This window comes from Rattus norvegicus, chromosome 4 (genome assembly GCF_036323735.1).
Source record: "Rattus norvegicus strain BN/NHsdMcwi chromosome 4, GRCr8, whole genome shotgun sequence".
In the NCBI taxonomy this organism is placed as follows: Eukaryota; Metazoa; Chordata; class Mammalia; order Rodentia; family Muridae; genus Rattus; species Rattus norvegicus.
Genome location: NC_086022.1, coordinates 57,894,694 through 57,921,444, shown reverse-complemented (window position 1 = coordinate 57,921,444; position 26,751 = coordinate 57,894,694). Strand labels below are relative to the sequence as shown.

Below are 26,751 nucleotides of genomic sequence, written 5' to 3'. Positions count from 1 at the left end.
TGTCGTATTGCTCTTGCTAAGATGCTGTCGTAGTTCCTATCTCAGTACCTTTTCTGTCTCATATAGCACTTTGTTTTGATTTGTTTAGTTGATTATGGATCCTAGTCCTTTGTTGTTTATGCATGTTACAGATTTTGTCTACCCCGTTAAACCCTTTTTATGCCATCTTCTGATGATAAGTAGTTTTGTTAAAATATAATGTTTTTTATTAATTCTTTGAGAATTTCATATACAAAAAGGTTCATTGATGACAACTGAGAGCTGCACTGGTCTATGAGTAAAGATATATACCTTTAGAGACCATTATGATACAATGTCCATTTAGTAAAATGATAATAGTTGGTTTACCCCTAGGGCCTATGAGCTCTTCAGTCATGGGTTCTTAATTGATTTATAGACCTAGACATGTAGTTATTCCTGCAGAGTGGGGCTTAAGTCTACCCACAAAGCAGTTGGTTATGGCAGAATGCTTATGCCAGGGTGCACCCTGGGGTACCACAACAGACCAGTTGTTACTATAAATTGCAGAGTTCACAGCTGGATCAGACCATTAATGATTATTTTCTTCCCAGCTAACAGGGAGGAAGTTTCCCAGTCAGTACCAAGTTGATTTATTTCTCCATGTCCTGTGACAGAGTGTATGGGTGTCTTCTGCAATAGGGTGTTATCACCTAGTTCTAGTGTGAAACTGAGAGCAACGGCCTCTGTTGTTTTGGGAGTATCTGCAATCCTACTGACCAACAATCTCCTGAACATCTGGCATAGGGCTTTTTATTTGGCAATCTGTGGTTTCTCAGATGTGTGTGTGTGTGTGTGTGTGTGTGTGTGTGATAAGTTTATAAAATGTTAGATTTACATATGGCTAATACCTTGTGTTAATTATTCTTCCCCATTCCTCTGCTCCATTGTCCTATCCCCACCCCCACTTAAGCTTCTCTCCTATTTTTCTATTTCCCTCTAATATAATCTGTGTTCTACTAGACCCCCACTTCCTAACTTCTTCCACTCAGTGGTCCCTTTTAGTTTCTGACTTCTGCAGGTACTTTTGTGTTAAACACACAAATCTAAGGATTTGCCACCAGGCTCTGTACATGAGTGAGATAGAGCATTTTATTCTGGGTCTGGGTGATTGGAAGATTGATGTCATATCATTTTTCAGTTCTCTATTCTATTAACATCTTATAATTGGAATCCTTCTCTACTCTGAGACTACAAGCACTATCTTTTTGTAGGTTTTGAAGGCCTTTAAGGCTTTGATTTCTTATTTACTTACACCCGAGATGTCTTTTCTTAGTGGATTTTTCTATGGCCTGTGTCTCAAGTATGAACTGCTCACATGTGAATGTGTGCTATCGGAACTCTCACATTTATGCTTTTGCCTATTTTTGTACAAATTCTACTACATCTTATTTGCTCGAGCTTGCTTCATAGTAGGTCCACATCTCCCAGAACATCTTCTAGTCTCGTTCATTTTAACATTCACAACTGGATGCTAAATGTTATCTTTTTTTTTTTTTTGTACCTTCTGAGACATTCACCATAGGTTTCTATCTTTATGTAGTAATTTATATCAGTGGACTCTTCTTTTTTTTTTTTTTTTTTTGGTTCTTTTTTTTTCGGAGCTGGGGACCGAACCCAGGGCCTTGCGCTTCCTAGGTAAGCGCTCTACCACTGAGCTAAATCCCCAGCCCCTAGTGGACTCTTCTGATATTAAATATCTGTTTTCATGAAGTGGTGTACTTTTGATATTATATACTTTTCCTGTTATAGTAAACAATTGTAGTTTTCAGCAGCACGAAACATACACACTTCTTGCCAGGAGACTGAGGGGCACTTGAGTTTTGACTGTTGTAGGTGTGCATCTCTGCGTCATGCTGTGACAGCTCTGGTAACTGAGCCAGTCACTGAAGGAACATGGCTGGGTTGAGACCACTATCACTGCATGGTAGACATTGCATGTATTTCTCAATGCAGGCTAGCCTCCTTGTCACGAAAGGAACATGGATCTAGTCCTATGTTCTAATTCACCTGCCTAGTACCACTTTAAGCTGCTCTTTTCTGTTTGTTGTTTTCTTTTTTTCCCCCATTTATTAAATTGGGTATTTCTTATTTACATTTCAATTGTTATTCCCTCTCCCCGGTTCCGGGCCAACAGCCCCCTAACCCCATCCCTTCCCCTTCTCTATCTGTGTTCCCCTCCCCATCCTCCCCCCATTGCCGCCCTCCCCCCAACAATCACATTCACTGGGGGTTCAGTCTTGGCAGGACCCAGGGCTTCCCCTTCCACTGGTGCTCTTACTAGGATATTCATTGCTACCTATGAGGTCAGAGTCCAGGGTCAGTCCATGTATAGTCTTTAGGTAGTGGCTTAGTCCCTGGAAGCTCTGGTTGCTTGGCATTGTTGTTCATGTGGGGTCTCAAGCCCCTTCGAGCTCTTCCAGACCTTTCTCTGATTCCATCAATGGGGGTCCTGTTCTCAGTTCAGTGGTTTGCTGCTGGCATTCGCCTCTGTGTTTGCTGTATTCTGGCTGTGTCTCTCAGGAGCGATCTACATCCGGCTCCTGTCGGTCTGCACTTCTTTGCTTCATCCATCTTGTCTAATTGGGTGGCTGTATATGTATGGGCCACATGTGGGGCAGGCTCTGAATGGCTGTTCCTTCAGTCTCTGCTCTAAACTTTGCCTCTCTACCTCCTCCTAAGGGTATTCTTGTTCCCCTTTTAAAGAAGGAGTGAAGCATTTGCATTTTGGTCATCCTTCTTGAGTTTCATGTGTTCTGTGCACCTAGGGTAATTTGAGCATTTGGGCTAATAGCCACTTATCAATGAGTGCATACATGTGTGTTTTTCTATGATTGGGTTACCTCACTCAGGATGATATTTTCCAGTTCCATCCATTTGCCTATGAATTTCATAAAAATCATTGTTTTTGGTAGCTGAGTAATATTCCATTGTGTAGATGTACCACATTATTTGTATCCATTCCTCTGTTGAAGGGTATCTGGGTTCTTTCCAGCTTCTGGCTATTATAAATAAGGCTGCGATGAACATAGTGGAGCATGTGTGCTTGTTATATGTTGGGGCATCTTTGGGTATATGCCCAAGAGAGGTATAGCTGGGTCCACAGGTAGTGCAATGTCCAATTTTCTGAGGCACCTCCAGACTGATTTCCAGAATGGGTGTACCAGTCTGCAATCCCACCAACAATGGAGGACTGTTCCTTTTTCTCCACATCCTCACCAGCATCTGCTGTCGCCAGAGTTTTTTTTTTTACCCTAACCCTAACCCTAACCCTAACCCCATAACCCCATAACCCTAACCCTAACCCCATAACCCCATAACCCTAACCCTAACCCCATAACCCCATAACCCCATAACCCTAACCCTAACCCTAACCCTAACCCTAACCCTAAGTCGCCGGAGTTTTTGATCTTAGCCATTCTGACTGGTGTGAGGTGGAATCTCAGGGTTGCTTTGATTTGCATTTTCCTTATGACTAAAGATGTTGAACATTTAATTAGGTGCTCCTCAGCCATTCAATATTCCTCAGCTGTGAATTCTTTGTTTAGCTCTGAACCCCATTTTTTAAATGGATTATTTGTCTCCCTGTGGTCTAACTTCGTGAGTTCTTTGTATATTTTGGATATAAGCCCTCTATCTCTTGTAGGATTGGTAAAGATCTTTTCCCAATCTGTTGGTTGCCGTTTTGTCCTAACAACAGTGTCCTTTGCCTTACAGAAGCTTTGTAGTTTTATGAGATCCCATTTGTCGATTCTTGATCTTAGAGCATAAGTTATTGGTGTTCTGTTCACGACATTTTCCCCAGTGCCCATGTGTTCGAGATTCTTCCCCACTTTATCTTCTATTAGTTTGAGTGTATCTGGTTTGATGTGGAGGTTCTTGATCCACTTGGACTTAAACTTTGTACAGGGTGATAAGCATGGATCGATCTGCATTCTTCTACATGCTGACCTTCTGTTGAACCAGCACTATTTGTTGAAAATGCTATCTTTTTTCCATTGGATGGTTTTGGTTCCTTTGTCAAAAATCAAGCGACCTTAAGTGTGTGGGTTCATTTCTGGGTCTTCAATTCTGTTCCATTGGTCTATCTGCCTGTCTCTGTACTAATACCATGCAGTTTTTATCACTATTGCTCTGTAATACTGCTTGAGTTCAGGGATAGTGATTTCCCCCAGAAGTCCTTTTATTGTTGAGGATAGTTTTAGCTATCCTGGGTTTTTTATTATTCCAAATGAATTTGCAAATTGTTCTGTTTAACTCTCTGAAGCATTGGATTGGAATTTTGATGGGGATTGCATTGAATCTGTAGATCGTTTTTGGGAAGATGGCCATTTTTACTATATTAATCCTGCCAATCCATGAGCATGGGAGATCTTTCCATCTTCTGAGATCTTCAATTTCTATCCTCAGAATCTTGAAGTTTTTGTCATACAGATCTTTCACTTGCTTGGTTAAAGTCACACTGAGGTATTTTATATTATTTGGGACTATTATGAAGGGTGTCATTTCCTTAATTTCTTTCTCGGCTTGTTTCTCTTTTGTGTAGAGGAAGGCTACTGATTTATTTGAGTTAATTTTATACCCAGCCACTTTGCTGAAGTTGTTTATCAGCTTTAGTAGTTCTCTGGTGGAACTTTTGGGATCACTTAAATATACTATCATGTCATCTGCAGATAGTGATATTTTGACTTCTTCTTTTCCGATCTGTATCCCCTTGATTTCCTTTTGTTGTCTGCTCTGGCTAGAACTTCAAGAACTATATTGAATAAGTAGGGAGAGAGTGGGCAGTTTTGTCTAGTTGCTGATTTTAGTGGGATTGCTTCAAGTTTCTCTCCATTTAGTTTAATGTTAGCGACTGGTTTGCTGTATATGGCTTTTACTATGTTTAGATATAGGCCTTGAATTCCTGTTCTTTCCAGGACTTTTATCATGAAGGGGTGTTAAATTTTGTCAAATGCTTTCTCAGTATCTAATGAAGTGATCATGTGGTTTTTATATTTCAGTTTGTTTATATAGTGGATTATGTTGATGGTTTTCTGTATATTAAACCATCCCTGCATACCTGGGATGAAGCCTACTTGATCATGGTGAATGATTGTTTTGATGAGATCTTGGATTTGGTTTGCAAGAATTTTATTGAGTGTTTTTGCGTTGATATTCATAAGGGAAATTGGTCTGAAGTTCTCTTTCTTTGTTGGGTCTTTGTATGGTTTAGGTATAAGAGTAATTGTGGCTTCATTGAAGAAATTCAGTAGCACTCAGTCTATTTCAATTTTGTGGAATAGTTTGGATAATATTGGTATGAGGTCTTCTATGAAGGTTTGATAGAATTCTGCACTGAACCCATCTGGACCTGGGCTCTTTTTGGTTGGGAGACTTTTAATGACTGCTTCTATTTCCTTAGGAGTTATGGGGTTGTTTAACTGGTTTATCTGTTCCTAATTTAACTTCGATACCTGATATCTGTCTAGGAAATTGTCCATTTCCTCCAGATTTTCAAGTTTTGTTGAATATAGGCTTTTGTAGTAGGATCTGATGATATTTTGAATTTCCTCTGATTCTGTTGTTATGTCTCCCTTTTGACTTCTGATTTTGTTAATTTGGACACACTCTCTGTGTCCTCTGGTTAGTCTGGCTAAGGGTTTATCTATCTTGTTGACTTTCTCAAAGAACCAGCCTTTGGTTCTGTTGATTCTTTGTATAGTGCTTTTTGTTTCTACTTGGTTGATTTCAGCTCTGAGTTTGATTATTTCCTGCCTTCTACTCCTCCTGGGTGTATTTGCTTCTTTTTGTTCTAGAGATTTTAGGTGTGGTGTCAAGCTGCTGACATATGCTCTCTCCTGTTTCTTTCTGCAGGCACCCAGAGCTATGAGTTTTCCTCTTAGCACAGCTTTTATTGTGCCCCATAGCTTTGGGTATGTTGACCCTGTATTTTCATTAAATTCTAAGAAGTCTTTAATTTCTTTCTTTATTTTTTCCTTGACCAGGTTATCATTCAGTAGAGCATTGTTCAACTTCCATGTATATGTGGGCATTTTCCCCTTATTGTTATTGAAGACCAGCTTTAGTCCGTGTTAGTCTGATAGGATGAATGGGACTATTTCTATCTTTCTGTATCTGTTGAGGCCTGTTTTGTGACCGATTATATGGTCAATTTTGGAGAAAGTACCATGAGGTGGTGTGTTTGTTATTTTCTTAAGACAGGGTTTTACAATCTATATAGCTCAGGCTGACCTTGAATTTGCAGTGTGCTCCAAGCTGGTCTTGAACTTATGATCCTCCTCATATGACAGAAAGAGTTTTTTCAATCTTACATTAGAGGTCTACTCTTCTACAGTTTCAATTTTGAGAAGGGGGATTTCTTATATAGCTCTCACTTGCTTGACTCCTGGGCTCTGTCGTCATCATTGTTGTCGTTGTCGTCGTCGTCGTTGTCGTCGTCGTCGTTGTCGTCGTCGTCGTTGTCGTCGTCGTCGTCATCGTCGTCGTCGTCGTCCTCCTCCTCCTCCTCCTCCTCCTCCTCCTCCTCCTCTTCTTCTTCTTCTCTTCCTCCTCCTTCTTCATGAAATATGCTCCTTGACATTTTCATACATGTATAAAATGCATTCTAATTATGTTTACCTCTCACCTTTGTTAATTTTCCCAGAAATACCTTTCCTACATTCATGTCTTTTTGCTGTGTGTGTGTGTGTGTGTGTGTGTGTGTGTGTGTGTGTGTGTGTCTGTGTGAGACTGAGTTTAAGCCAGATCCTCTGTGTCACCATGTGTTGCAGCTATCCATTCTTGGTGGGCTTACCAATGGGTATTCAACAGACGACAAAGACTCTCTCTCCCAGAATCTTTCAGGAGCCAATAGTTCAGCTTGGAGGCATAGGGTCCCATGAGCCTGTCCTATTACTGGCCATTACTGACTGTCTTCAGGCCCAGTGTATGTAACTGAAGCTCTTCTGTGTTCAGGGTTTTAATGGCTGTGTCATGCATACCCAGAATATGCCATATTCAATCTTCTCCCTACGTTCTGGCTTTTACAATCTCTCTGCCCACCTTCCACAATGTTCCCTTAGCCTTAGAGGGGGTGATATAAATGTCTTGTTGAAAGTGTTAACTCTTATTTATTCTCAGCATGTTGAACAGTCATGAGTCTGCATTCACCACCATTTATTGCAAAGACTTCTCTTGTGAAATCTGACAGCAGCCTTTGACTTTGGTTATAATCATAGATATTTAGAAGGCAGTTTGGTGTCAATTTAACTATAGTATATAGTTAGCATATAGTATATAGTAAGTTTAGAGTCATAGAGTCCATGACTTTGCCAGCCATATGTTCTGGTAGGCCGCCTTCTGAAGAATGGTCCTCAAGTCCAATCAGAGAGTAGTTATTGTCCCCATAGCTGTTTGCTGTGAGGGCACACATATGCACATTTTGCCTAGGAGGTTCATAGGGTCACAGCTGGGTGGGCTATTGAAGGCTTTTCTCCTGCTGCATAGAACCTTCTGGTCATGCAAGCTAGCTCAGTTCCAGTTTGTTTCCTCTGTATCTTATAACCAAGGTACACAGGGTCATCAGCACAGGGTCTTATCTAGTTCTGTTGGGCAACCAAGGTTCTATCTTGTGGTATCTTAAGTCTGGGAGAACCAAAGGCAAAGTCAGTCTTCATCTAGGAAAAGGTGACTTCATTTCTCTGGTCATCTCTGTGATTCTGACCTTCTTTTCTATTTCTACTTTCTGTTCTTTTTCATTTCTACTTCCGTTTGGGGCTTGCTTCGAAAGCATCTTTTTGAGACCTCATATCAACAGGATGTGATCTCTGTCTTTGCCACTCAGAACCCTTTAAACCTTTCTTAAAGCTCCCATGTTTGGCCTGCCATTCTTGCATGTATACACTCTTGCAAATAGGTTTCTCTCAAAATACCAAAACCACTGATACAATAAAACACCAGAAACAATGTAGCAAGCTCCTATATACTTAAAGGAATGCCATTGATTGACTTGGATATACAGTTCTTACCCTTAGATTTGGATCATAAGTACAGTCATGCCTATAATGTAACTAAACATGTGAAGACACTTTTCTCATCACCATTCTCCAAACAATTCAATATAACAATGGCTTACCTGGTATTTACATTATGTCAGTTGTCATAAACAATCTAAAAGGGACGGACATGTAGTTCAGTGGTACAGTGCTTCCTTAGTGTGTTTAGGAGCATTTATTTAATCCTTAGGATTGCAAACATAAAAAGCAAAATAAAGATGATTTAAAATATAAGGAGAGTATGGATATATTCTATGCAAATACCATGTCAGTCTATGATATTATGCTATTTAATACACGGGCTTTGATATATTCAGATTTTGGTGTCTGTGAGAGGATAGAGTATCCTGGAACAACCTCCATAGATTCCAAAGGATGATATTAGATATTCCTTTTTTCAGTGGTTTTGTGTGTGCAGATATGTACAGCGATCACAAAAGAATTTGAGGAAATGATGTGGCTTGTGTGTGGTTGGTATTTGGAAGCTTTGTGCTATGTGGAAGAAAGAAAATTGTTATTCACAAAGTAGATAAAAAGGAAGAAGAAATGATTGATTTGTTATTGTTAACCTTGCGCGTTAGTTTTTGTAAATGGAACCAAGTTAAACTTTGCAGGATAATTATCATGAAAGAGAATTAGAAGAACTCTTCGTGGATATAATTAAGCACAGCTAAATGAAAATTACATAGTTTGAAGTCAGTCACCCAGGAGTAACATAAATTCAACATAACAATTTTTCTAAATATTTTCTTATGTGAGGACCTGAGACTAAAAGTGATCATTTTTCAAATGGCGTGTCTTTTCATTTCTGCTCCCCACCAGGTCTTTTGTGTTTTCAATCCCTTGCTTTCATGCGAGACATCAGCCTTATTGTGGCGAGATGGAGCAGTCACTGCTGCCATGCCACCGTGGCTCTGCCTCTTTATACTCAACCACCAGGCACGAGCCACCTTGCCTTCACAGAGCCCCTTTTATGTCTTCAAAGCCTGTTTATGTCTTTCATGCTTACAACCCTGTGAGGTAGGAAGCATGGTTTTATCTCACCATCTTTTACAGAGGAAGACAATGAGCCTCTGGGAGGTTAAACGCTGTGTTTAATGGCCACACTGTGTTTCCCTGTCAGCCTACACTGCTTTCTTTGCCTGAGTGAAGTTGTGTGGGCACATGAGTTCTGGAACAAAAACAGAGCAAGACACTGTAGGCTCTTGAAGCACCTGCGTGCTCACTCTGTGATGTGTGTAGCCAGCTGTTGTAGCACTGGCACATTCAGAGAGAGCTTGTGTGTGTGTGTGAGTTTGTGCATTTTATCCCTATCGTTTGAATCCTAGGGATGAGCCAGTTTCCATAATGTCTCTTACTATCACAGTAAGAACTGCTCGGTTTTTAAACGAATTGATGATGTGTTCATTTAATTTGTTGCTAAATGCTTTGTTGATACATTTGAGATAGATAGATAGATAGATAGATAGATAGATAGGTATGTTGGCATGCATACATGCATACAGAGGTCAAATGACAACCCGGGATGTCATCCTCAGGAGGGCTGTCCACTTCCTTTGAGACAGGGTTTATTATTGGCATGAAGTCAATCAATTAAACTAGATTGGCTGGTCATTCATTTAAAAACCAGGGATCTTACTGTCTCTGCCTCCCTCGTGCTGGGATTACAAATGTGTGCCACCATGCTGAGCAGTCTCATGTGGATTCTGGCTATCAATCTCAGTGGCCCTGTGCTTTCCTTGAGCAGTCTTTGTAGCCCTCTTCCTTAATGTCTTATTGCCAGTAAGGTAACATTTATTTTCTTTTATTTTTTAAGGTTATGATATCATTTTCCCTTCCCCTTCCTCTCTCCAAACCCTTCTTGCTTTCCTTCTAACTTATGGTCTCTTTTTTGTTAATTGTTGTTGTTACACACACACACACACACTCACACACACACACACACTCACACACACACACTCACACACACACACACTCACACACACACACACACACACATTTAGAAATGCATAAATACAGCCTGTTGGTCTATAAAACATTATTTGGTAACCAGGTGGTGTATGCTTCCCTAGGGAAAAATATTTCTCCTACTTTCAATATTCTTTAATTGACAATAATTTTTTGCGTAGAGTTGAGGCCTTCTGGGCTTTCCCTTCTCTGTTTTAGCATGTCTGTTATTGTTCAACTCACGTTTAGGTAGCCATGTTGGCAAGACTGCTAAGAGGTAGCTTCTGACATTCCTAGGAGACACAATTGCTCAGAAAACTCCCTGTTCCTCTGGCTCTTAAAATCTCTCTACTCTCTCTTCTGCAATGATCCCTGAGCCTTGGGTGTGGGAGTTTTCTTGTAGATGTGCCCACTGGGACTGGGTGCCACAACTCTGCTCTTTGAATGCTTTTGGTTTTCTGTCATAGTCTCTGTATGTTGCAAAGAGAAGTTTTCTGTGTGAAGGGGAAGGACTCCACTTATATCTGGAGTATAAGGACAAATATTTAGAGTGCAGTGAGAGACTATGCTGACTTAGTAAAGTGGTGATTGTAAGTTCTCCTCCAAGATCCGTGACTTCACTATGCCTGGGTGGTTGGCTAGGGTTGCAGTATCAGCCATGCTATGCTCTCCTTCTGGTTGAGAGGGTCTTAAGTTCAGTTAGTCCCTGTCAAGGCGTTTGTGACACTACTGCACCCTTAGGGTGTTTGTGCCATGCTTGTTACTGGTATGGTTCATCAGCATCATAGCTGAGGAGGCACCTTCTGGAACCATGAAGTCTAGTCCTCACAGGAGGAGGCTTTCAGGTCAACCACAGCTCAGGGGCCTCTGGGCTTTGTCTGAAGTGCCATGGTGTCCTCAGCCACAGGCACTTACCTTACACCTCTGGGGATGTCCCAGCGCAGTAACAATAGCCTGTGATGTTTTGTGAGTCTCTTAGACAGCCTGAACATTTTATTTCAAAATTAGATTTCGGTGTTTCTAGCAAAACCCTCATGGAACTAACTAACCTTTTGCAAAACACATACCTACCTGAGAAGTAGGGCATCTTTCACAGAGTGTGCTTCATTTGTAATTGAATTCATGAGTTAACTGAACAAATATGAGGTTTTATTTAAATATAAAGAATACTTCTTTATTAATTACCACATAAATTTCTCAAAAGGTAAAATTTTAAAATCATGTTTGTCAGTCTTACTCTTTTTATTTATTCCAACATTTATGTTATAATATTTTATCAAATTTTGTTCATAAGTTGTATCCTTTAAATCTACATTACTTAGTTTTGCATGAAAAAATTAATAAACTCTAATGTTCTCTGTGAATGACGGTTTTGATTTCAAAATCAGGTTTTGGCTAATGAATTTCTTTTAATCCTATAATAATTCTTATCATTTCCTCTAAAGCAGATAATTTTTCCCTCCCTTCCTACAATGATGCCTTAACTCAAGACACAGACTAAAACATTCATTTGACATATAAAGTATCCCTCCGTGTTTTATGTATCTGCACTTGTATTCAAGAGATTCACTTGAAATGATTCCTGGCATTTTTTTAAAGATCTGTGCATTTATTTTATGAATAGGAGGGTTTTGTCTGCATCTATATATGTGCACCATGTCTGTTCTTGGTGCCTGCAAAGGCCAGAAGAGGGCATCACACCTCCAGGACCTGGAGTTACAGCAACCGTGAGCCACTTTGTGGGGGGGCCTGGAACTGAACACAGATCCTCTCAAGAGCAGCAAGTGCAGATCACCACTAAGCCATCTCTCCAGCTTCCTGGCTTCTGTTTTTACAGAAGGAAAGTAGCAATGTAAGCTCACCAGCTGGCCAGAAGAGAGTCGATAAGGACTCCTGTGCTGGAATTTAGTATGGAGGTCACCCAGGGGGTTGGGAAGGTCTGCCATCATTGGCAGCTAAGTAGCTGGATGCTAAGCTTGTCTTCCTGTAGCTTGGGGCAGGAGGTGTTGAAGAAACTGATGTTCCAGGTACCCTTTTTGCTGGCTTTGGATCAAGTACCTTGGAGAAATGAACCAAATCATTCTAAATTTTCCACTCTGACTCATAAAATAGGGATATCAATAATGTTTCTCAGAGTCATTCTGGGTATCAATTTTCTGTTGTAAAGTAACAAAATAAAATCTCAAAACTTGATACAATAGTCCATTTGCTCACAATTTGGGTGGGGTTTATCTGAGCAGTTCTGTGCCTCACCCCAGCCACATCCATGTGGTTATGGTAGCCTGGAGTTTTTCCTGGGCTGAGATAATCCCACATGGTCTCTCTTACTTTTGTTCAGGCGCCAGCCGGACTTTGGGCAGAGCATCTCAGATCTCTGCTGCCTTGGCATTATAGACTAGCTTTTTCCCACGGTGCCCTGGTTATCTTTAATTGTCAACTTGATACAAGTCAGCATCATCTGAGAGGAGAAGCCTTAATCGAGGCATTGCCTGGATCAGAGTGGGCATGTATGTGAGGGATTGTCTGAATTATTCCTCAATGTAGGAGGAGAGCACTGCCTTGGGCAGATAGTATTGGGCTGTATAAGTAGGATAGCTAACCATGAGCCAGCAAGCAATATCCTCCCATGGTTTCTGCCTCAGGTTCCTGTTTTGCGTTCTGCTTCAATAACGCTCAATAATGGACTGTGACCTACAGGTGTAACATGAGTGTCCCCTAAGTTGCTGTTAGCCATAGTATCTTTTTTTTTTAAAGATTTATTTATTTATTATATTATACAAGTACACTGTAGCTGTCTTCAGACACACCAGAAGAGGGCATCAGGTCTCATTACAGATGGTTGTGAGCCACCATATGGTTGCTGGGATTTGAACTCAGGACCTCTGGAAGAGCAGACAGTGCTCTTAACCACTGAGCCATCTCTCCAGCCCTAGCCATAGTATCTTATCACAGCAACAGAAAGCAAACTAGAATGCATGGTAGATAATGATAATGGCAGGAAGGTAAGCTGTAGGTTGATGTCATTATGCAAGTGAAGGCAGGTACAGGATAGAACAAGGCCTGTCATTGGACGAGAAGGAAGGATGGGCGGGGGGGGGGGGAAGTCTTAGGCTGAGGAGGCTGGAAGGAGGAGGAGGGAGATGAGAGAACATGGCGGTGGATGCTAAGATTCCTCTCTATGCATATTACGGGTTGTTATGACTATTCTTAAGGGATGGGTGTGTATAGGATTTTGTGTTGTCTAGATGGGCAAATTATGTCTTATCAATTGGATCAGAGGATATTGTGTGGTGCATTCTTTCATGTGGCAACTTAATTGAGTTAAAGAGAGTGTATGGTGTCTGGATGCACTGTGTCTGCCACAGAATTGGGATGTGTATGTCTGGCATGGTGGAAACCAGCCAAGAGAGCTGTGAGTGTGTCTGGCATGGTGGAAACCAGCCAAGAGAGCTGTGAGTGAGGGCGGGGCAGCCTGACAGGGTGCAGTGTTGGAATGGCTTTTGGACAGCAGGTCAGAAAGTAGATGGGGGCAGTGTGCAGCCACTGAGATAAATTAGTGCTATTTCCAATGTCCTGCTGGAGTCAGACTAGCGAGAGAGCATGGCTGCCCAGGGTATGCACGGTTCAGCATACTGGTTCAGCTGCTTTTTCATTTTTACCTCAACAGTGAGCTCCAGTGAACGAGAGCTTGGTGGGCATCCACTTGCCTCACATTTGCTGTCTTAGAGCCAAAGCACGTCGCATGGCCAAGTCCAAAGTCAACCAGAAAGAAACCATATGAGTGATGTCTGGTGTATGTGGGACCATTAGGGTGAAAATACACACCGTCTGTCTGTCAAGTCTGAACACGCATGGAAAACAGTTTTTAAAGTATTACATGAGGTTCGTACAGGATATGTGCATATAGATGAATGAGGCGGTATAAAGGGAGACACAGAACCTGAAAACACAAGTACACATTCACACTGGGTTACAGTCCTAGAAATAGTTATTTCATTTTACTTCTGAATTTATTAATTTAAAAGTAACTTAAGCTCTGGTTGACTCCATGCAGGCTCTGGTGTTGTGTACTGGAACTTGAGTGCTGTGATCACTTGAGAGGGAAGAACTTTGGGCCAGAAGTTGTGAAACTCAGTGTAGTTCAGCTACAGCATCTTGGTGCGTCAAGAGTATATCCACCTATGTAGTATCTTAGCCACTCATCAGTGTCAGGAGAGACATTCTATCTGAGCTTAATTCAGAAGTTAAAGGACAGTGATTAATGTCAGTGGTTAATGTGGTTAATATCTTGACTATGATGAGAGATTCTGGAGTTGGCAATCCATCTGTGGCCCAGCTAATGAGAACAAAGGCTATCACTGACAGGGATTAAGGTCAATACCAAGAACCAAGAGAGGCAGAAAAGAAGACCAAACAATTGTAACAGAGGTGTCAGAGGTAACAGAGGTAGGGTTGGGGGAGGAGAGCAGTTTGCATATGAATTTGGACTGAAACTCAGGCAAGTTATACAAATACTTAAAGTTCACCTGCCTCAAGTACCCTTAAAGACGTCCTAAAGGAATCCTAGGAAGAGGGGGGAGGGGTGTTGCGGAAGCTTAGGGGCCATGCTTCAATCTGCATCTCAGGTCTGAATGCTGCCCTGACATGGAGGTAGAGGCTGTTCAACTTGGCAAGTTAGGAACAGAGTTAGTGGAGGCGAAAGCTGTATCGTATGGGCAATGAGATGCAAATGCCCAGTAGGACAATGGTTCTCTGCTGTCACCGAGTACAGAAATCACACTCCTGGCCTTACCCCAAAGACTGTGAGGCTGGCACATTTGGCACAGCGTCCAGGAATTTGCATGTTTAGCAAACAACTTATTGCCAATGATGCAGCATCTCTGCCCCATCTGCGCAGGTGGCTGTCAGAATTCAGCTTCTTGACTGTTCTAGTTTTCTTTCTGCGGTGGTGGTCAAAAGCACCTTGGAGGGAAAAGGGTTTATTTTAGCTTAGAGGTTATGGTTCATCATCAAGGGGAGCTAAAGCAGGACTTAAGGGAGGACCTTGAAGCAGAGGCCAGGAGTGGTGGTGTACACAGTGGGCTGAGCCCTTCTATATCAATAATTAAGAAAATGCCTCAGAGGCATGGCTACAGAACAAGCGGATCTGGGCAATTCTTCAATTCCGGTTCCTTGTTCCTAGGCAACCCTGGGTTGTGTCAAGTTGACACCTGAAGCTAACTATGACACCCATCTGTGTTAGTCACTTTTCTCACCACAAAATACATGGCAGAAGCCACTTAAGGGGAATGAAATTAATCTTACCTCAGAACTTCAGGGGCTGCCATACGTCATGACCCAAGGTACTGTGGTTTCTATCTGAAATGTCACCTACGGGTTCCTATGTTTAAACACCTTGACTATAAATGGTAGCATTGTTGAGGGAGATTATATAAACCAATTGGCCTTTGAGGTTTATATCCCATCCCATTCCTGATTCTGGGTTCATTCGCCTCTCTTTTCTGACTCATGATAATGTGAATAAACTATGCCGGAATCAATTTAGCGCACTTAGTATTTCAGAACCATGGACAACGGCACATACTGCTGTCCCTTCCCTCAAAGGGTTTAGTCATAACCTAGTGCATAAGTCCAAGCTGGTAAGGAAACAGACAAGCAAACAATGTCCCCCGTCCCCCTGCTGTGTGGCTAAGGTAATGGACTCAAGGCAGCAAGATATATCGACACAAGAGACTTTGGAAATTCCACTCCATAATCTCATAGCTCAATTGTATTGACTTTGGTCTCTGCTCACATCAGCTAGTCTTGAAGAGAAGTAAGGGGAAGGGAACCTTGAGCCACTTAGAAGGGGTTATTAACAAATACCACATATATTGATGTGGGGCTCTGAGGTAAGAGAGACATGAAGTGAGGATATTTATTGCACAGCTCAGTGCCACTATCTAAATAGGGTTCAGCAGAGCTGTGCAATTCCAGCATCCAGAAAAGCTTGGGGTTTTCCAAAGATCTGTAAACAGAATTGCAAGTAAGTATCTGGAACAGGGAAGTCTCTGTTTCAGTCTCTGAGTGCTGGATTTCAGATGTGTGCCACTCTGCTGGGGACTTCTTTCCCTTTCTTCAGTTGTGAGGACTGCACTTTCTGTAGGTCACAGTGCAGTTCTTTGCTACAAATAAGTGAGTTTTTCAAAGCACTGATTTCAAACTTTCAAATTACAATGTGCTGTCTATTAGAGAATGTAGATAGTCGTATAATTTCCCATATATATGTATATATGTATATATTATACACATAACTATACTTATATTTTGCATAGGATTCTGGAGGTTTATACATGTTTACATAAATGCATACATGTATGTGCAATTGAATGTGTACTGTGTGTGTGTATGTGTGAAGAGGAATGAGTTTTCTTCAGTTCTTTTCCATATTATTCATCGAGAGGGAGAGTTTCCTCATTGAATGTAGATAACATGTTCAGTGGCTAGTCTAGCTTGCCGACTTGTTCCCAAGGATCCACTGTCCCCAAGCACTGGAATTTCAGGAAATCCACATGGCCATGAGCATTAAGACGGGTGCTTGAGATCCAAACTCTGCTCCTCATGCTTGTACCACAAGTGATCTATCCACAGAGTCATTGACCCAACCCATGAACTATATTGTCACTGGCAGTTGTGCATAATAATGCAGAACTAGTGTCAGGGTTCAAATGCCTGTCAGGTCATTTTCTGGAGATGCAGTGCTGATCAAAATTCAGCTTCTCCGAGACTCGATGTCCTCACACATAAGTGGGGATAATAGCGACACTGAATGGATATTGTAGGGATTAGAGATTCGATGCTTAGCTCTCAAATGGTTCAAGTGATTTCATATTATATTTATTTTTTGGCTAGGAAAGAATCTAAAAGTACTCCTTTGTGAAGAAAACCATGCTAATCTAGTATTTGCATATCATTTAATATGACATGCAAATGATGGGTGTGAAACGTATTAAATAAAAGATAAGTTCACATCATATTACCTTGGTGTCATTATTTACTTTGAAGACAATTATTTTAAGGGATGTAACAGGAGATTATATGACCATGGTGTGGATTACTTTCAAATTAGAAAGAAACCAGGCAGAGTGGCATGTGTGTGTTACCCAAATCAACTGAGAAACTGAGGCAGGAAGACCCCTCAAGCATCTGAGACCAGCTTAGAAAACATAGAAAGATCTTGTTTTCAAAACCTTAGAGACATCTCTATCATTAAAAAAAAAAGCTTCATGACCAGAGGGAAATAATTTCCTTCCAACTTATTCTGAAAGCTTACCCTTTCTTACTGTGTGCATGGTTTACTATCTCACTTCAACCTCTGAACGTACCCTTCAGAGAATATATTTTAATTTACTATGCTTTGATCTAGCGTGTTACTTGTTAAAATAATAGTAGTGAAATAATGTTAAAAATAATGGGAGGGAGAAGGATTGTGATTTCGAATTCTTTTTCTCCAGTTACTTTGACACAAATGTACTGTTGAAAGGTAAAGGCTCCCTAAGAAACCTTTCTTCTTTGCTTTCGTGCCAAGAAGCAGAAATTAAAATAGAAATCACTTGCACTTTTTCTAGTTCTTATATTTGTCTGCTTTGGAGATAGAAATCTTTAATAATTTGGGAGACTTTTTAAGGTTTATTTGCTACGAGCGTATCTTTATAGTAAAACAGAATGCACGGCCTATAATCATTTATCAGTCACAATTACATCTGTTTGCTAATTTTTCTTGCATGTGCATGTGTGCATTTGGATGTGTGAGTGTGTGCACACTTGCATCTGTGTATGCATGTGCATGAACAGTGCCTGTGTGCCTGCACATGCACACATGTCATGACTCACATGTGGCAGAGGATGGCTTGCAGAAGTTAGTTCCCTTCTGCCTTGTGCGGTTTCCTGCTGAGTCATCTCTCCAGCCCCTCATTAGTTACTTTTGTAGTGATTATGTCTTTTCTCCTGGGGCAATGAAGTTTCTCTTTCCCTTCCATTACTCCGATCTTCTTGTAACAGGTGCATCATAGTTTTGTGGTTCTTTGCACTTGACAAATATGGACAGTTGTTCACAGTGGAGACTGGCGGCGGTCCTTTCTCGACAGGTATGATGAATCTGTTGCTTTTGAAGCAATATATCTCACTGAGGCACATGGTGGTGATTATGCAATGCAAAAGAAAATGAGATAATACATTTCTCTTTTTTTTGAGATAATGTATTTCATCTTTATAAGTTAAAAACCACAATATTCTTTTATGGAGATTCAATAGGAAAATGATAACCTGTCATTTTGTGTAACAGGTTTTTGAGTGCCTATTAAAGCAAATTGCCGAGGGCTTTCAGTGTTAGCTGGTCCATGTGGGAGGAGATATTCAATCAAGTCGGTTTGCCTTGCTGGTCACATTGAGATGAGTGATGGGGAAGCAGGTGGCAAGAGACACGGTGTGCAAAATTCTATCGCTGAGACTTAGGAGGAGAACAATATGGAGGACCAGTTTTTAGTTAGAAGAAAATCAGCAAGATGAACTGCCACCCATAATGGTTAATCTTGATCACCAGCTCACTGGAGTTTGAGCCACCTGGGAGACATGCTTGAGTGTGCCTTTGAGGTGTTTCTGGAGGAGGGTATTTCCTAAGGGGAGTAGACTCATTCTGTATTCGGGTAGCACCACCCACGGGCTGGGTCCCAAACTGAATAAAAAGGGACAAAGGAAAAAAGCAAGTAGCACCAGCATGCATCTCTCTCTGCTTTCTGATGGTGAACACACTTGCTTGCCCTTCCTGACCTTCCTGAACTGACTGGCTACTGTTCTCTCAAACCAGCAGCCAAGGTAAAGTCTCTGTTATTTCTTGTCAGGCAGCTGGTCATAACATGAACATTCACCAATATGCCACCCGAGTCGAGAAACCAAACTCTGATGTATTCTGGATCCTGGCTTATATTCCCTCAACTACACTCCCATACTCCTTACTTTCAGGATAAATGGATACCATGCTACTGTCCTCATAGTTTATCCTGGTGCATTTTTCCTGGTGCATTTTAATCAAACACATCATTTTATATTATGGAGACAGACTTAGACTGTATTTATTCGTGTTTAACGTCTTTGTAGTCCCAAGATCCGTCTTTATCGCTGCATGCTGTTGGGATCTTTCGTGTCCATTGTTGAATACTGTGCCAACGTGTGACGCTCCCACTTTGCTGCTGTGCTGCTATGGACGGACGTGTATGTTGGTCTTAGTTTCTTTTGTGTTAGTAACAGTGGGTGTAATAAGCTTGTGCCTGATTCCCTATTCATGACTGTCTCTAGCGAATTATCTCATAATGGGAAATCTGGATCACACAGGGTATACTGTCTCCCTGTTGTCAGGTTCCAAAGAAATCCAGGAGATCTCAGGACCTGTGGCTCCTCCCAGAAGCTCTCAAGCAGCCCCTTTCTCTAAACCTTCCTAGTCCGGGGGTTGGGCTTTGCCTCCCTTTCCCAGCTTCTGATCCTACATAAACTAGCAGTTTTGGTTATGTGCTCTTTTGGTTTCTATGCACTGTCTTGGTTCTCTAGGTCCCTACATGCTCTCTTGGCTCCTGGTCCCCTCCCTGTGCCCCTCTCTCCCTTCTCTTCCTCTTTCTCCTCCCACCCCGTCTTCTCATGGCCCAGTTCAGTTTGGTCCCTTCCCGATGCCTCTGAATGTACTCTCCTTCATATCTACAACAAAGTCTCCTCAAACCCACTTAGGAGAGGACACGTCTTCATTTTCAGTCATTCACCCCGTCCCACTACACACTGTATGGTGTAAGGCTGTGCACGGACCTGCTTGGATGGGTGTGGAGGTCAGAGGCTGGCTTTGTTTATCTTCCTCAATCACGTCTCCACCTTATTTTCTGAGAAAGAATCTCTCATTGATGTAGTACTTTCCACCTTGGCTAGACTGGATGGCCAATGCAGCCCCCAGGACAGAGCTGTCCTCTGCCCCTATACCCAACACTGAGGTACAAGCGCATGTGGTCATGCCCAGCTGTATATACAGTTGCTGCATGATCTGAACTCATGTCCTCAAGCTTGCACAGCTTCTCCCTGGCCCCACAGGTGTCAGATTAGCTGTCACCGCTGACTGTTTCATTCCTTCTGCTATGTAGGAGAGGCCATTCATATTTATCCTTCACATTTCTAATGTGACTAAGGTTGTCGGAACCAAAGTGAACCCGAGTTCAAATCTAGGTAATAGCATCTGACCTTGGCTTAATAGTTTCAGCTCACGGAGTTCTTATAATCAATAATTCTGTGTATTAAAAGTGATCCATATTAACTCATCCACACTGCTATCAAACAACACCATATATTGGTTGGTCAGTTTACAAACAACAAAGACTTCGTAGCACTCCAGAGGCCAAGATTAAGGTGCATTGGTGTGTGGTGAGGGCCTGCTTTCTGGTTTACAGATGATACTTGTTTGTTTTGTGTGTGTGTGTGTGTGTGTGTGTGTGTGTGTGTGTGTGTACTCATATAGGAGAAGGATTGATAAGAATTATTGTCAGTGTCTTCTCTTGGCCCAGTCCTGTTCATGAAGGTTCTGACTGTCTAACTTAAGCATTTTCCTAAAGCCCTAAATTCACAACTCATAGGACTTAATATTTCAACATAAGCACTTTTTATGATGCACCCAAGTCTTGCAGCCCTTACCTACATATGAGCAAACTGAGGAACACATTACTTCTGTTTGTGCCTGGAAATATTCTGCTGGTCTGGTTGTGAACAGTTTTACTGGGCTATCTTTTTAATTCAATAAATATTTAATCCCAGAAAACTTACTTCTGACTTTCTTTAAAGGCAAATAGGGTTTTTGTTTTGTTTTGTTTTTTTGTTTGTTTATTTTGATTTTTAGGTAAGTAAAAATTCTCCAATATCTTTCCCTTTGATAACATTTATTTATTTATTTATTTATTTATTTATTTATTTATTTATCTTTGAGAAAAGGTCTCACTATGTAGGTCTGACTGTCCTAGAACCAGACTGCACTCACAGAGTTCACAGAGCCTCCTCTGCCTCCTGAGTGCTAGGATTAAAGGTGAACTCCACCATCCTGGTTATACTTGTCCCTTTGAGAGATTCATTTCTCTTTTCCTTGTAACTGAACCAACCTGGACAGCTTTGGTCCATAGAATGCATGATACAGTGCCTGTTCTGAGCTGAGTCTTCAAGAGCCTGGAAGCTGGAGGGATGACTCAGCAGTTAAGACCACTTGCTGTCTTTGCAGAGGACACAGGCCTGGGTCCCAGAATCCACTTGGAGGCTTACAATCAGCCTTGAGTTTCTTTTGTTCTAGGCATCTAGGGTAATTCAAGCATTTGGGCTAATAGCCAAGAATGGTCTGACGTGAGTAGCTGGCAATGTCACCTAAGGCCATAGTGAGGTCCTGGTCTGTATTACCACTGATGGCCATGTCTAGGTCTCTTACCACCAATGGTCAGGCAGATGTCCCTGGTCTGAGTTGCTACCTGGAGCCATGTTGATGTCTGAAGGTTGAGCAGAATTGACCCCCCCCTTCCCTGAGTATCATGGGAGAGCTGGCTCTGAAGGTATGAGAACAAGAGAGCCCGCCCACCCCTTGCCAGATATAGTATTTTGGAGCATGGGGCCTGCACTTCACCCAGGAAGCACAGTAGAACTAGCCCTGGTTGCAGTCTCTTAGGGTGTGCACCTGGGAGAGCTGGCTCTGCCAATTGTCTGTCATGTGGTGGCATGGATGAGTGAGAGATGCCCTCCCCACCTTGCCCCTTGCCTCCTGAGGCAGGTGGGGAGCTGGTCTGCGTGGTTGTGAGAGCTGCAGAGCTGGTTCTTCCCCTTCATGGGCTGTAGCACTGGAGAGCTCGCCCTTGTGGTGTGGATATTGGAGGGCTCGCCCTTGTGGTGTGGGTATGGGAGAGCTCCCAGGCTGATCTGCTCAGACACCACCCAAGCCCAGACCCAGGGCTTTGAGTTGGCTCACCCCAACATCTACCCCATCGATGAACTGCTGGAGTGAGTGAAGGTGCTGGTCCTACAGATCAAAGCTGCAGCATCTCCACGACCCAGGGCAACAACAGGATATTTGAGAAGATTCCACCCCGTGAGGATCCCTCACTGTGTAGTGGAAGTCAGCGGCCTCAAACCAGATCAATGCTTATCACAATGCACATTTGCACGTAAATATGTGTGGACAAAAGGGTGCGCTGTGGAAAACACTGACACACTATAGCTCCCACAACGAGATTTTTGTTGTGGTTGTTATTTTCTTTTCTTTTGTCGGGGGAGATTGCAAGGGCAGAAGGTGGGTGTGAGGGGACGGGGAGATGAGTGGGATTGGGGTGCGCGATGTGAAATTCCCAAAGAATCAATTAGAAGGTTAAATCCAAAAAATCTTTTTCTAACCGTAGGTCGGGTTGCAGTTTCAGCTTTATACTTAGGATTCTAACCCATGTGATGTTCATTTTGGCACACAGTGCATAAAAATACATCTATGTAGGTGTGACATAGGGTGGAAGTTCATTTTTATTTTCCATATGGATATTCAATCTTTCAGCACCATTTGTAAAGGTCACTCTTTCCATATTTAATCATCCTGGCACCTCTGATGAAAAAAAATCAGTGGGCCATATGTGTTTGTGTCTATTTCTGGAGTCTCCGTTCCGTTTCCTTGATTTCTGTCTATTGTTAGTTAATCCCGCTCTGTCTTGGTTACTGTGGTTTTCTGTATAACATGTGAATTTCTGCACAAAGCATCTCTAAGGGCGTTATTGGCCTTGCATTGAACCTACTATAGAGGCTGGACAATGAGAAGAGATTAGAGCGGTCATCTCAAGGGTCATGATCACCAGACGCTGTAGCAATTCTTCTGTCTTCTGGAACTCAGTGCAGAATGACTGGGTGTGCCGGCCCAGATTTTATTTTCATGCTCAGTAGATCTTTGACAAGTACTAAGGAGCTTTCAGCCTTCCCTAATGAGAGGGTGAGGTCTTCCCAGAAGTTTATAAGGGCAGGTATGGAGATTTGAATGTATTCATGTTATTCAATCATTCACCCTGCAAATATTTATTAAGGTTGCTCTATATGCCAGGGACAGGTGCCTGGGTAGCATTGATCAAAGCAGGTGAGCACGCTCTGAGAGCTTGCCTCCTAGTCTTGTAAGAAGCTCTACCTAGTCTTGGTTAAAAGTGGAATCTTAAGACACACTCCTCTATGCCCTGACCTAGTACAATTGACAATATTAATTAATTGTTTGTTTTGAGACAGGGCCTTTTTATGGAGGCCAGGATGCCCCCAAACTTGCTGATGCTGGCTTTGAACTCTTGATCCTTCTGCAGCCACCTCTTGAATGGCAGTATTACAAGCTCGTGCCACCTTGCTGGGGTCATCTAAGAATTTACCTGAAAAAAAAATCAAAGATATAGCCTAGCTTTATGAGATAATGTACTTGTGTCATTTATACTAATAAATTTTAGGGACAAAAATTCAATATTTAATAATAGGGAACAAACAACTGGTGGCAGAGTCATTTGGCATATTGTATAATTGCTAAAAATGTAAATTTAGAAGACTATAAGACCAAAGGTAGTTAAAAATGTGAAACAGTTTTCTAGTCAGGTTGAACTAAGTTTGTTTATTAGCAGGGTTTGAAAGTATCAGCCTACTGTTAGCCATGTTGTTGTGAGTGTTTAAGGAAAACAGGATGGAGGATGGCCCGGGTGTGTGTGTGTGTGTGTGTGTGTGTGTGTGTGTGTGTGTGTGTGATGTGTGTGTGATGTGTGTGGTGTGTGTGTCTGTGTGTTTGTGTGTGTGGTGTGTGTGGTGTGTGTATGTGTGTGTGGTATGTGTGTGTGTGTGGGGTGTGTGTGTGTGTGTGTGTGTGTCGTTTGCTATACCAGAAAGCTAATAAGCATCCTTCTGTGATGTCTCATTATTACTTTCAATTTTTTTTGTTAGTAGTACTAGTGATTATCTGTTCATCTGTTCAGGTTTTGAGTTTCCTTTGTGAGATATTTTTCCTATTTAGAAGAAATTGGAGTTAAATTTATTGAGAAGACAAAACCTGAGATTCTACTTCACACCAGTCAGAATGGCTAAAATCAAAAACTCAGATGACAGCACATGTTCATGAGGATGTGGAGAAAGAGGAACACTCCTCTATTACTGGTGGTTGCAAGCTGGTACAACCACTCTGGAAATCAATCTGGAGGTTCCTCAGAAAATTGGAAATAAATCTACCTTAAGACCCAGCTATACCACTCTTGGGCATAGACTCAAAAGATGCACCACCATGCCATAGGGGAACGTGCTTCACTGTGTTCATAGTAGCCTTATTTGTAAAAGCCAGAAGCTGGAAATGACCCAGATGTCCCACAATGGAAGAATGGAAAATGTGGTTCATTTACACAATGGAATACTACTCAGCTATTAAGAACGAGGACATGGCCCGTGGGGAAGAGAGCTGAACACCCAGGAGTACAGACATTCTGAGACCACAGGACAGATTGCCACTTCTGCACACCTCTGCCCACATCCCTGGTTCAAGGGGAAAGTTCACAATGCCTCTGGACACAGACAGCTGCCGGTACCCGTGGTTCTGGTCTGTGCCCAGGACTGAACTGAACTGGCCAAACAGCTCCCTGCACCCAAATCCCGTGGGGTAGAGAGCTGAGCCCTCAGAAGGGTGGACACTCCTGAGAAGTCAGAGGAGACTACCCTCTGCCCACAGTCCAGAGCCAAGAGGGAATCACCTAGTGCCAACTGTGTCCCCTGGGTGCAAGGACCGAGGAGCAATCGGGGGCAGGACCCTTTGTTTCCTGCCCGAGCCTAGAGCTGAAAGACAGTATTTAGAAGAGCTGATACACCTGAAATCAGAGCTTCAGTTCCCAGAAAAGGCTGAAAGAAAACAGGAAAACAGTTCTACAGGAGTGCTGACACAGAGGCCTACAGCAGGGTCAAGTCACTCTCAGAAACAGCAAGACAAGCAAACACCAGAGACAACCCAATGGCTAGAGGCAAGCGCAGGAACCTAAGCAACAGAAAGCTAGACTACTTGGCATCATCAGAGCCCAGTTCTCCCACCAAAGAAAATACCGGAAATCCATCCAAACACACCAGAAAAGCAAGATTTAGATTTGAAATTAGATTTTTTGATAATGATAAAGGACTTTAAGAAAGATATTAAAAACCCTCTTAAAGAAACGCAGGAAAACACAAGTAAACAAGTAGAAGCCCTTGGAGAGGAAACACAAAAACCCTGAAAAAATTATAGGAAAACACAACCAAACAGGTGAAGGAATTGAAAATAGAAATAAAAACAATAAAGAAAGCACAAAGGGAGACAACCCTGGAGATAGAAAATGAAAGGAAGAGACAAGGAGCTGTAGATACAAGCATCACCAACAGAATACAAGAGAAAGAAGAGAGAATCTCAAGGGCAGAAGATTCCATAGAAAACATTGACACAACTGTCAAAGATAATGTAAAAGGCAAAAAGCTCCTAGTCCAAAACATACAGCAAATCCAGGACACAATGAGAAGACCAAACCTAAGCATAATAGGTATAGAAGAGAGTGAAGACTCCCAACTTAAAGGGTCAGTAAATATCTTCAACAAAGTTATAGAAGAAAACTTCCCTAACCTAAAGAAAGAGATGCCCATAAACATACAAGAAGCCTACAGAACTCCAAATAGATTGGACCAGAAAAGAAATTCTTCCCATCACATAATAGTCAAATCACCAAATGCACAAAACGCCCATTCAGAGCCTGCTCCACATGTGGCCCACATATATACAGCCACCAAAACTAGATAAGATTGATGAAGCTAAAAAAATGCATGCTGAAAGGGACCGGATATAGATCTCTCCTAGAGACACACCCAGAGCATGTCCAATACAGAGGTCAATGCTAGCAGCAAACCACTGAACTGAGAATAGGACCCCCTTGGGGGGAATTAGAAGAAGGATTGAAAGAGTTGAACGACCTTGCAACCCCATAAGAACAACAATGCCAACCAACCAGAGCTTCCAGGGACTAAACCACTACCAAAAGACTGTACATGAACTGACCCTGGGCTCCAACTGCATATGTAGCAGAGAATGGCCTTGTTGGGGCACCAGTGGAAGTGGAAGCCCTTGGTCCTGCCAAGGTTGGACCCCCAGTGCAGGGGAGTGGGGGGGCAGTAAAGGGAATTGATTGGGGAATGCCCGTATGCGTGAGGGTGAGGGGATGGGGGCTTATGGACAGGAAACTGGGAAAGGGAATAACATTTGAAATTTAAGTAAAGAAATATATCTAATAAAAAATAAAATATGAAAAAAGGAGGACATCATGAGCACATTATTTTGTACATCTCAACCCTGAACTCCCAATCTAAAACAATCCATTAAAAGTAGATAGCACTGGAAAATGAATGAATATACTTTCTAGATTTTTGTTTTGTTTTGTTTTTCTTCCATGCTGGAGATGAAATCAGGGTCTTACAATTAAGGAACAGGTGCCTCAACTTTATCGATGGCTCTAGTCATTTTCTGTAATTTTGTCTACATGTCTCTCTGTTCCCTATGTCCTTATCAAATGGTAATGGTATTGTTTTTGGTTTATCAACCCAAGTGTGCATTTTAAAGTGGCTCTGAGTAATTAAAGAAGAACAAATGGTTAGAATTCTGAGAGGCATAGAGAGGAGGAGGAATAAATCTTTTTTTTCTAGATGGGAGGAGGAGGTC

General features: G+C 42.0%; 1 protein-coding gene across 2 annotated transcripts in view; it reads left to right on the top strand.

Moving 5' to 3' along the window:
* Positions 1-26,751, top strand: part of Zfp800 (zinc finger protein 800) — a 213,530-nt gene that overhangs the window by 55,874 nt on the left and 130,905 nt on the right. The window lies entirely within an intron of this gene.